The sequence below is a fragment of the Triturus cristatus genome, chromosome 3_1 (genome assembly GCF_964204655.1).
Source record: "Triturus cristatus chromosome 3_1, aTriCri1.1, whole genome shotgun sequence".
In the NCBI taxonomy this organism is placed as follows: Eukaryota; Metazoa; Chordata; class Amphibia; order Caudata; family Salamandridae; genus Triturus; species Triturus cristatus.
In genome coordinates, this window is record NC_140583.1 from 744,011,394 (window position 1) to 744,023,286 (window position 11,893).

The following is an 11,893-nucleotide window of genomic DNA, read 5'->3' on the forward strand; positions in this document are numbered from 1 at the left end:
GCTTGCATAAACCCAACATTACCTCTCTGAGCTGGGACACCACTAGTCTGTGCGTGCAGTACAGGACACTCATTCTTATAATGACCCTCCTTTTTACAATAGGCACACTGATTCCATGCTAACTGTTGTCGGGAAAAACCATAATTAAATCTTTGGGACGTCCCTTGCTGAAATTGTGGCTGTTGCTGAAACTGGGGTCGCTGCTGTGAATCTGACTGATTCGAGCGAGGCGGATACGCCTGTTGCAATAGTACTTTAGTCTTCAAATCTTTTGTCTTCTTTTCTGACTTTTCCTTCTCTTCTTTCTCTCTATTCTCGTAATACTGAGCAGTTGCAAGTATCTGTGCTGTCGTCGACACTGCCCATGCACTTTCAGAATCCTTTAACTTGTTACTAAGCTCAGGTAGTAAATTAAACACGAACTTGTCGACAAACAACCTTTGGCCTCCCTCAGTACTCATATCTTGCCCACTGTGGTCTACGAAGGTCTCTTCAAATCTAGTGAAAAAGTCAGAGACGCTTTTGTCCTTCTTTTGCTTGCATGCCGATAGTTTATCCCAATTAACTCGTAACGTTGGCATCAGCGTTTTCATCAGATTAATTATTCTGCCAGGTAAGGCAGCAATCAGAGGTTCAGGTTTAGCACCGCCAACTTGTTGCGCATCTGCTGCTACAATAGCTGGCCAATCACCTCCTAGGGCGACTGGGTGGTTCTCTTGCCGAATCTTGGCCCATATAGGCTGTGGCACTACATTGCCAAATAGCATTTCAATGTCTGCCAAATTCATGACACACACCTGAACTGTCTGTGTTAACTCTTTATAATAACCAGCAGGGTTTTTACGCGGGTCCGGCAGCGCTTGTTTTACTGCTAATACTTCGGCCCGCTTCCAAGGGATGTGTATCCACACTCTCTGGAATTGTGCCGGAGCAGCTGCAATACCATTAGCCGCATCAGCTCGGACTGCATCGCGCCATATCGGTGGAACTTCCCTCATCGGATATTGACCTCGTCTTTTCCTAGTAATCGGTGAACCATCAGGGTCCCTTGGCGCTCGAAGAGGGAAATCATCCCTATAAGCTAAAATCAGTTCTATCGCTTCCCTTACTTCTGAACCTATCACCATTCCTGCGGCAAATTTCTGCTGAACATTTATCAGATCAGAGGGGACGGAATCTAAGTCATCATCTTCCCATTTCTCCCGCACAAGAGAACACATCACGTCAAAAACATAACGTTGAGTTGGTTCATTCCATTGCATAAAGGTATCTAACACTCTTCGTGCATCATACTTCGCAGCTTTCGACATCCACCTAAGAGCTGTCGAATCTAACATTTCTCGTTCCTGGGGACCAGGAAGCTGGCTACGTCTCTGTATAGAGTCAGAAACGGGGGTCCCAATTAAAGACCTGTAGAGAGGAGTTAAGATATTAGTTACAGAGTCGGTTATTTTCCGACGAACGGAAAGCGGAGTCAGAATGTCCACAGGGTTCGGGGACAGGGCAGCTGGAGCAGATGAAATAGTAAGGGTGGGAGTAGTAGGTAAAGCAGTTTGCGAAACAACAGGCAAAGACGGAACAGGCGACCCAGGAAGAGGGGGTGCCGAAGGAACATTAACCACAGGAAGGACAGGAGCTGGAATCAAAGGAAGTGGAGCAACTATTCCAGGCTGACCAGCAGCTGGCTGTACAACAGGTAGTAACTGTGGTACTGTAATACCCTGTGCATACGGTGGAGGTGAATTCAACAGGTAAGACAACAGAGGATCCTTTTCATGGTCCTCTATCGGCTTAGTAGGGCAAGATGGCAATACAGGGTAACATTTATCAAGTGCCAAATTATATTTTCTATTCGCCATCTCCATTGCTTTCTCAGTCTCGTTGACATGCAGCTGCCTAGCAGACTCCATTAAAGTCAACCCTTTCTCTTTCTGTTCTTTCTTCGTCTTCCTAATTTCTCTGTGTTTGGCTTCTTTACGCCATACGCGAAAAGAATCAAACATTGCCGGCCGGGCTTTTCTTTTAAACAACTTCATTTCTAGATTGTCTAGAATTTCGCTTTCGAAGCTACCATGCGGTGGCCAACTAAGGACACCATATTTTCTGGTATAACGGACCCATACTTCATTATACGCAATAGGACCTACACCGTGTTTACAATAGAGCTCATATGTAGGAGTTCCAATCGGAGGAACCGAACACGAATCCTCCAACCGGGAATCCCCGTTGCAACGTAACCAGGACAGGAAACAATTACTACTGTTAGTCATGACAAACAAAGACAAATTCCAACCAAAATGCGCAGGGAACTTAGGCCTACCAAAATGAACCAATACCAAAACAAAGATTATCTAAACAAGAGCAACCAATGATAATCTACGAATTAAACCAGAGCAACAAAGAACAACCAAACTGAGCGTAACCCACTTAATACTTAACTGAAATGTGGAAGACGTCACCAAGGAGAACCCGTCTACCTCTCGCCGTACTAAGGTCTGCACCTCGGGTCCAAGGCAGGGCGACAGTCAAGGCAGCGGTCCTCTGTAGCCGTCTGGGAACGGGAACCCTCGTGGAAGAGATCGTCGGGCCACTTTTACGACATGCAGGGATCGATGAAGCGGGGTACCTCCCTCCGAAATCTTCACACGAAACTCCTCGAACTTTTCAGGCTTTGGACCGGTACCGGATGACGTCGCCCCACGTTGGGCGCCAATTTGAGGTTCTGGACTTTTAAGAGTCCAGAGGTGTCAGGGAAACAACACCCGAAGACCCCTGAGTTCCTTCCTGTCTCGGTGCACAAATAAACAGAGACGCGGGTTTCTCGATGGTGGCGTCAGAGACCAAGATTTATTCACTGCAGGGACACAGAAGTCATAGGAACCACACAGAGGCAGAATCTACGAGACTGTTCAAATTGCATTAAGTGGGTTGTTCCTTAAATACACGAAAAATGTCTTTAGGCAACATTACACGAATATTTCTCATGCCCAACCCGGTATCCCAAACAAACAGTAAATAGATATCAAACAATAACTAATCGTAGGTTTTCGGTATTCGATCAGGTCCCCTTGTCAGTTTTCCATTCTTTGCCCGATCCTCCCCATCATAAAAATCGTAACCTCCCCATTGTAAAAGCCCAGAAGGAGAGGAGCAGAGCCAGGTGCAAAGGATTGAAAAGTAGGATAAGAGGTGTTTATGGATCATAAACGGGCATGGCTACCGTCTTCGGCCTTTCAGTCAGGACAATGGACACGAGAACCAGTATAGCAGGACTGGCCTCAGGCAAGGGAGGCAGCTTGATTCTGCCTAGTCATGCAGCGTCAGCCTTTCTCGGGGCTCGAGCTTACGTATCCTTAACAAGGTGATTCTGCCGGGGTCATCGCCCGTTCATTGACTATGTGAGGGCAAGAAACAAAATGGATGCCGTAACTAAAATGGATGCCATGACTTAACAACAGAATGCCCTATTTCTCAGCGAATTCATGCTAGTTGCGCAGCGAAAACACTGTCATGCATATAATGGATAATTTACGGTTCATTGGTACTAAAATCGTGTCAGTACTACGATACCGAATACACGGGTTCGGATCGCTACAGAACCTCAACCCCCAGGCCATATACTCAGACACCACCAAAGTTCAACGAGAGAGTGTCCATGAATTTCGGGGCACAGAGTTAGTGGCACCAGAGCTAAAAGGGGATGCAGTCTGCGATGGGGCCTGTACAATGATATAAACTGTGCCATAAATAAATCAAGGCTCAGTTCCAAATGTGTGACCTATTCGGCCGAGTGTAGGCTGGAGGCAGCAGTCAGCAGGGAACCACAGCCACGTGTTGTTGGCTTGCGATGCACAGAGTTATTGGCACCAGAGCAGTTGTTGGTAGTGTTCGATCACCTTCGTAATGATGATCCTTTTTTCCTCCGGACTGAACCGCGTCTTCCTCTTACTCCTCTCTTTGCGTACAATGATATGAACTCTGCCATCATGATATCAAGACTCAGTTCCAAATGTGGGACCTACTAGACTGCAGTGTAGGCCGAAGGCAGTAGTCAGCAAGGGACCACAGACAAGTGTCGTTGGAATGCTATGCACAGAGTTGGTGGCACCACATCGAAGGGAGTACAGTGATATCAAACGTCCCATTAACATGTGAACTCGGCCATCACGATATCAAGACTCAGTTCCAAACGTTTGACCTACTAGACCGCAGTGTAGGCCGGAGGCAGCGGTGGAGTATGTCAACGAGAAAGGAATGCTGGGGGCCTGTGTGGCGGAGGCCAGCGATGATCTGAGGAGGCTGCCAAGGTCATGGGCCTCAGGCTTGGAGCTTGCACCGGCACGTGGTGGGCCCTCTTTGACACACACCGGTGTCAGCAGGTGAGCAGTGAGGCCTGCATGCGCAGGGGTGGGCAAGACGTGTCTGGGGGCCTGCGGCCTGGGGTGCAGCAGGTGTACAGGATCATAGGCAACACCGCTCATGGCGTCTGCCTCCTGTCGGGGTGAGAGTCGCCACCCTGGCAGACACGTTGGCCATTCTGGAAGAGAACCATACCCATAGCTACGTGCTTTTTATTCACACCCCTACGCTAGCCTGGCGTACGCCGGGCCAGCCCACTCTGCTCACGCTTACAGGAGGGGACGTAACAAGCTACAGTTCCACGATCTTCCCCACTGGCTGAGGTAACATGGTTGCGTCCACTGTCCACTACACTCCAAACACCACCAGTGTATGTTGACATGGATATGTCTGTGGTCTCCATACTGCAGTCTGTCCAGCACATCCACGCCACACTTGGCATTGTGTACATTCTCATTCAGAGGTCCCTTGCCTCCTTCGCACATGCCTGGTTCCCACCTCTCCCCACAATATGCTATTGTGTGGCTGAGGTGCCATGCCGTTGATGGCTTATGTACATGGCTAGCCCAGGTTACCACAGTGCGTTGTGCTGTCATGTCTGGTAGGTGGGCATGTTGCTTGGTATGTTGTATGTGAGTTTTTAACAAGTGCATTCCCAGAATTGTGATTTGCATGATTGTGGAGTTGAGGTGTGTGGTGTGTTCATTTGGTGCTTACCAACGAGCAATGCATTTGCGTAGGTGCCAGCCTCAAAACTCTGGTTGATGATGGACTGTCAGAAGATGAAGGAATCATGCACACTGCCTGGGTAGTTGGTGAAGAGTCCCCGGTGGTCCACTATTGCCTGCACATTGATGGAATGCGTCTGCTTTCTGTTGCGGTAATTGTGTGTAGTGTCGGCAGGGGGCACAAGTAGGACATGTGTGCAGTCGATTGCCCCCAACAGGTGCGGGAAGCCAGCTATGACGTAGAAGCTTTGCTTGGTCTCCAACTGTTCCTGCGCAGTGTGGGGGAAGTGAAGATGCTGGGGTACCAAGCTGATGATGGCATCCAAGACAGGTGTGAGTTACTTTGATAGGGCTGGCTGTGAGACTCCTCCGACTCTGGCGGTTGTTGGTTGGAAGGTCCCAGAGGCCAGCAGGTGACGCACAGCTAGCAGCTTTGTCTGCGGAGGGATGTTGGTTGTCCGCTGTATTGGTACCCTCAGTCTGTGGGCAATGATGGTCAGGATGCGGAGGATGGTTGTCCTTTTGAGCCTATAGTAGGCAATGACAACCTCTGGTGTTAAGTCTGTGAGGCTGGTGCGTATTCTGAAGGTCCGCTGTCTTTGTCTTCGCTGCCTCTGTGGTAGTCCGGGGGAGGAGCAGAGGGGGGGCCCAGGGTGGATGGCGGGCCTGGGGGTGGTGGCCGTGGGTGTTGTGGCCCTCTTGGGTGTCCGAGCTGCATGATCAGTTGCTCCATGGCATCTATTGTTCTTCAGGTGTGGCTCTGGGCTGGGCTCCCGTTCATACTGCAGGTAGTCGTCCAACTTAACACCAGGTAGGAGCAGGTGTTAAATCCCTGCTGCTAACGCACCTTATCGCATGTTTTGTGATCTTATCGCCGATCTGGCTGGTCGTTGAGAATGTGGCGAAGTGGTGCTGTCGCAGCTTCTTGCACTGGAATGCCTACTCTGAATATCTTCAGCGTTACTTGCCTGTGTCATCCGTGGCGATGTTTTTTGCGGCTGCTATCGCAGGAAAACTGGTGATATGGGCTGTTAGCACCAGCTTGTGAATAGGGTGATAAATTTATCGCCACTTTGGCTGCGATAAAGTGCCGCTAACGGCAATAAGTCCTTGAGAATATGCCCCATTGTCATTTACAACTCCAATAACTCTAACTCTCACAAATGCAAGACCAATTTGCATTGCAAATGCTTGTTTTTGTTTTTGTTTTTGTGCGTATACGATTCTGTGGAGCGAGGATCAAGTACTCCTACCTGTTGCACATTTCACCCGCCTTACTCGAGCTATTTGTTTCCTTGTAACCCAGCTTGATTGTCGACAGCACATATACATGGGAGCTATCAAGTGATTTTGTTTTTCCACTGCATTAAATTAGCTTTTTTTGTAACCCAGCTTTTTTTTTGCCTGCACGTATACTTGGGAATCGATCTTGTTCTTCTACTGCCTTTAATTTGTTTTCTTTTTAAACTAACTTATTTTTCTTTTTTAACATGCTCTCTCCAAGAGTGCATGTCTGTCTCATGCTCCTCCTTCCTTTCCCGCACCTCCATAGTGTTGCCTTTGTCTGTTGCTGCTCACAGCCTCCCTGGGCCTCTCTTGTGATTTAGCTTTGTGGTTTTTATTTTTATTGTTGGGGGGACTCCTTTATTTATATAACACCAATTCGACTCAGAGGCAATGGAGCGCTTCACCTAAGCAGCTCTCCATTCTTTTTCTGTCCGTCCCAATGAATAAATATTGGTGAACGAATAAACCTACAAATGCACTCCACCCCAACAGTCAAAGAGGATATTTCCTTTGCTTGCACCATGGCGAAGCGTACCTTCCATTAATGCAGTAGGTGCGGTGGCACGAGAACCTAAAGCCGTAAAGGGCCCATTAGTACCTAAACATTGCTATATTATACTACCCCAACAGTCAAAGAAACCATTTCCTTGCTTGCATCATGGCGGAATGTAGCTTCCATTGGTGCAGCAGGTACAGTAGCACCAGGACCCAAAGCCATAACGTGCCCATTGATACCTGACAATTGCTGTTTTATAGTACCCCAAAAGTCAATAGGGCCATTTCCCTTCCTTGCACCATGGCGGAGCGTAGCTTCCATTGGTGCAGCAGGTGCAATGGCACCAGGACCCAAAGCCCTAAAGTTCCCGTTGGTACCTGACAATTGCTGTATTATACTACCCCAGCAGTTAAAGTGGCCGCTTCCCTTCCTTGCACCATGGCGGAGCGTAGCTTCCATTGGTGCAGCAGGTTCAGTGGCACCAGGACCCAAAGCCCTAAAGTTCCCGTTGGTACCTGACAATTGCTGTATTATACAACCCCAGCAGTTAAAGTGGCCGCTTCCCTTCCTTGCACCATGGCTGAGCGTAGCTTCCATTGGTGCAGCAGGTGCAATGGCACCAGGACCCAAAGCCCTAAAGTTCCCGTTGGTACCTGACAATTGCTGTATTATACTACCCCAGCAGTTAAAGTGGCCGCTTCCCTTCCTTGCACCATGGCGGAGCGTAGCTTCCATTGGTGCAGCAGGTTCAGTGGCACCAGGACCCAAAGCCCTAAAGTTCCCGTTGGTACCTGACAATTGCTGTATTATACTACCCCAGCAGTTAAAGTGGCCGCTTCCCTTCCTTGCACCATGGCGGAGCGTAGCTTCCATTGGTGCAGCATGTTCAGTGGCACCAGGACCCAAAGCCCTAAAGTTCCCGTTGGTACCTGATAATTGCTGTATTATACTACCCCAGCAGTTAAAGTGGCCGCTTCCCTTCCTTGCACCATGGCGGAGCGTAGCTTCCATTGGTGCAGCAGGTGCAATGGCACCAGGACCCAAAGCCCTAAAGTTCCCGTTGATACCTGACAATTGCTGTATTATAGTACCTCAAAAGTCAACATGGCCATTTCCCTTCCTTGCACCATGGCGGAGCGTAGCTTCCATTGGTGCAGCAGGTGCGATGGCCCCAGGACTCAAAGGCATAAAGGGCCCATCAGTACCTGACAATTGCGTTATTACTACCCCAGAAGTCAAAGGGGCCATTTCCCTTCCTTGCACTATGGTGGAACGCAGCTTCCATTGGTGCAGCAGGTACGATGGCCCCAGGACTCAAAGGCATAAAGGGCCCATTAGTACCTGACCATTGCTGTATTATATTACCCCAGCAGTCAAAGGGGTCATTTCCCTTCCTTGCACCATGGCGGAGCGTAGCTTCCATCGGTGCAGCAGGTGCAATGGTACCAGGACCCAAAGCCCTAAAGTTCCCATTGGTACCTGACAATTGCTGCATTACACTGCCCTAACAGTCAGAGAGGCCATTTACCTTGCTTGAGCCATGGTGCAAGTCATCCTTGGTCCTCTATGGGATACTGCTCTATTGTTTGATTGTGCTGTCCTCCCTGTTAATTGTTAAATATATGGCAAAAGAGGTTGTCTCCCAAAACTATAAGAAGGAAATAAAAAACAGTTTATTTTACTATGAATTTTCCATGTGATTGTATTTGCACGCAATAATTGTCTAAAATACATCAAACATCTGCTTTTAATGTTTTAACTGAGTCAAACGGTAATACAATATTTATGTTCAACACTGATTCACCTAACACAGTTCCAGGTGCGGAGCGTGAACACTAGTGAGAGGCTTAAGGGGATTAGGCTGTAATGGGCGTGTAAACAGTACAGGGAGGAAGTTCCTGTTTTTGTGTGATGAAGACTGCAAAGCGCTATAAATAACGTGCTGGGATTGTAGCGATCAACATTAAACAAAAATAGCGTTGACCCTTAAAATTAAGCGATACTGACAAAATTTGAATACTCCATTCCCTCATTGCACAAGAGCACACAGTGCCAACGTGTTTCATACGTCCAAAGGTTTCGAAATAATAGTGTACAGGAAAGGGCTGAAGTGATAGGAAAATAAACACCCCAATAAATAGGGACAAACTGAAGCAAACACTCTGCATGCGAAATTTAAAGAGCACCTAATTTCTACCTTTTTGCAGAAATTAAAAATAAACGACAATACACATTGTGATTTTGTTTAAATTGATGTAATAGCGGTAACGTGTTTTTAAAGTAATGGCATATGGAGGAGAGCAAATTGTAAACGCAATAAATGTAGAATAGTACTTGGCACATGCGTTCTAAGCTTAAAGCATGTGTGTTTGTGTAGCACATCAAAGGGAAAATGTTGAAAGAAAACACTGCGTTAACAGGCTGTTTGGCTGTCTCTTTAATCTGCAGATATCTAATCGGTGCGCAATAGCAGTGTCTGAAGTCTACAGTGTGAATGGGCCCTAAACACTGTGAATTGCTCCACAGCACCATCTGGTAAAGTGACACCAAAGTATGTATTCTATTGTGAATTCTCCCAGCTCTGTCATAATGGTAAACATGTTCTTTTAGGCACGCAGCCGCTCTTAATAATCCCTGTCCACAATCAATCTTAATGCTATTCCATTCCAAAGCAACTGCTCCGGCCCATTTTAGTATCTCGCAATTATCTACTAGAACCCACTCTGGTCGGATGGAACTTTTTACTTGCCCAATAGCGTGGAGGGAATAAACACCATTATCACGATTACTGTCCACAAATTGTCATAATCAAGGACGCGAGACTTAATCTCTTGGCTCTCTGGCTTTTATTATCAACATAAAGATTTGAAGATACAAAGTCCTCAATACGAGGCACAACAAGTACATAGGCACTAACACAAATGCTACTCTACGAAGAATCCGCATACGGCTAAAAATAACTAAAAGCACAATCTCTAAAAGCATGAGGTAGAAAACTACCAAGCCAATGTCGATATTAGGGACACTGGACCATACCATCTCTGTCCCTACTCTGTACTAGATGACATCCCTACTTAGCAATCCCTTGAGACCCTCAGTCGAAAGGTGTCAGAGTGAAACTTCCTAAGAAGTCTTCACTTAGAGAGCTTGGTCTAAGTTGCCCCCTCTATCTCTTCGCCTAGCCTTTCTCTGCTCTGGGCTGCTCTGATCTGCCTCCACCCTCGGGGCGCTTTCCCTAATACAGAACCCCAAATCTCAGAACACGCCCTTTGCACCTCCTCTTCTGCGGAGTCGTCTTTCAGTAATTTTCCACAGAGCGCTGTCCAGTTCCATCGTCCATCGCTTGGCCTTGAGTCCCAGACACCATCCGCACTAGGAGTTACGATTGGCACATTCCAATGCACTCCCATGTCTGGCTTTTACTACATAAGTCAATTCATGAACAAAGAGCTTCTCTACTAACGAGCAACTGTCCTTGCACCTGGGGTGAGATCATGCAAGACAGACATACTTCACATCTTTTAACTTGCAATTTACTACAGCCTAAAACCTCTACTGGAATAAATCCTTTTTGGCCTATTGCCCTTGGCTAACATAAGAAAATACCAGGCCTTTCGCCTCAACGATATATGCGAATTCTGGCCACTACTACGGTTACACAAGCAGGCCTAAATCACAGTATTGACATTTACGTCTTTCTTTCATGTGTGGTCAAACTAAACAGTCTACAGACACGAATTCTAATCTACACGTTTTAACATCACATTGTTCAAATGACTGAACTCTATGCATTTCTCTAATACATTCACAATATGCTTGTACATAGCTAACACTTCTATTGAAATCGATATAGATTATACAATTCTTAATACATTGCACACAAAATACCTGAGTACACATTTGATTATATGAGGGTGCCGACTAACAGTGAATATAACGCACCCCTACAATTTTCAACCTTTTAAGCGCTACATCAGTTCCCCCCTTTGATGACATCTGTCATCACACCATTACAATCTTCTTGTTTGGAACTGATTTAAACCGTACTAGTCATGGCTCCGCCATGTCGAACTCCCTCCATTCTCTTAAGACTCTCATATTGCTGCTCCTGAAACTTCGCCATCCTTTTCTCGTTGGCCCTAAGAGCTCTTTCAACCTTGCCTCCTTGATACCACTTCCACGCTTTCACGCATCCCCACAAACAAATCACACAAACTACAGCAATGATAATTGGCTTCAACACTGATCCAATAAATCCTCTTCCCAAATTCGCAAACCACGTTCCCACTCTTCCAAATCCTTGTCCAATCTTTTCCCACACATTCTCCTCCGTCAAGTCCATAATCTCCTTGTGAATAGTTGTGATGTTATCTATGTACTTCCCTATCTCCTTCGTGTTGTCTGGAATATATGTGCAGCATTCTTGAACCTTCAATAATTTGCAGACTCCGCCTTCCTTGGCTAATAACACGTCTAACGCAAGGCGATTCTGCATAACCATATTTCGTATCGACAACATCTCTCCAGCCACCAACAACAAAGACCTCGCCGTATTCATAGACAACTCATCAACTACAGTCGCCAACCTCCTGATCTTCACGTCATTCAACACCACACCCATACTAGGTATCATTGCTCCGTATATATCCCCAATCACTGCACCGGCGTTTGCAGCCCTTCGTCTTCTAGAATGTTGCTTCGTCTCTAACAATTCCAAGTCCTCTGTGTGATAAATCTTCGGGAATATGATAGCCAAATAGCATATGCCATACCAATTTGCGGGTAGCCTGACATAAGCATTCTTCCCACATACATAATACACTGTCGGAATCACTTCTACTGGACCTTGCATAAAACCCTTAACGGAAGCTTCCAGGGTGAAGGTCTGAGAACAGGTACTATGTCCTACTGCAACCTTCTCCGTGGCCGATTGAGGCCGCCCAATACACAAATTCCCTCTCTGCACTTCATCTAACGCTATTGGTCCATAACTTCCCTTGGACCTGTGAGCCCTCTCCTCCTC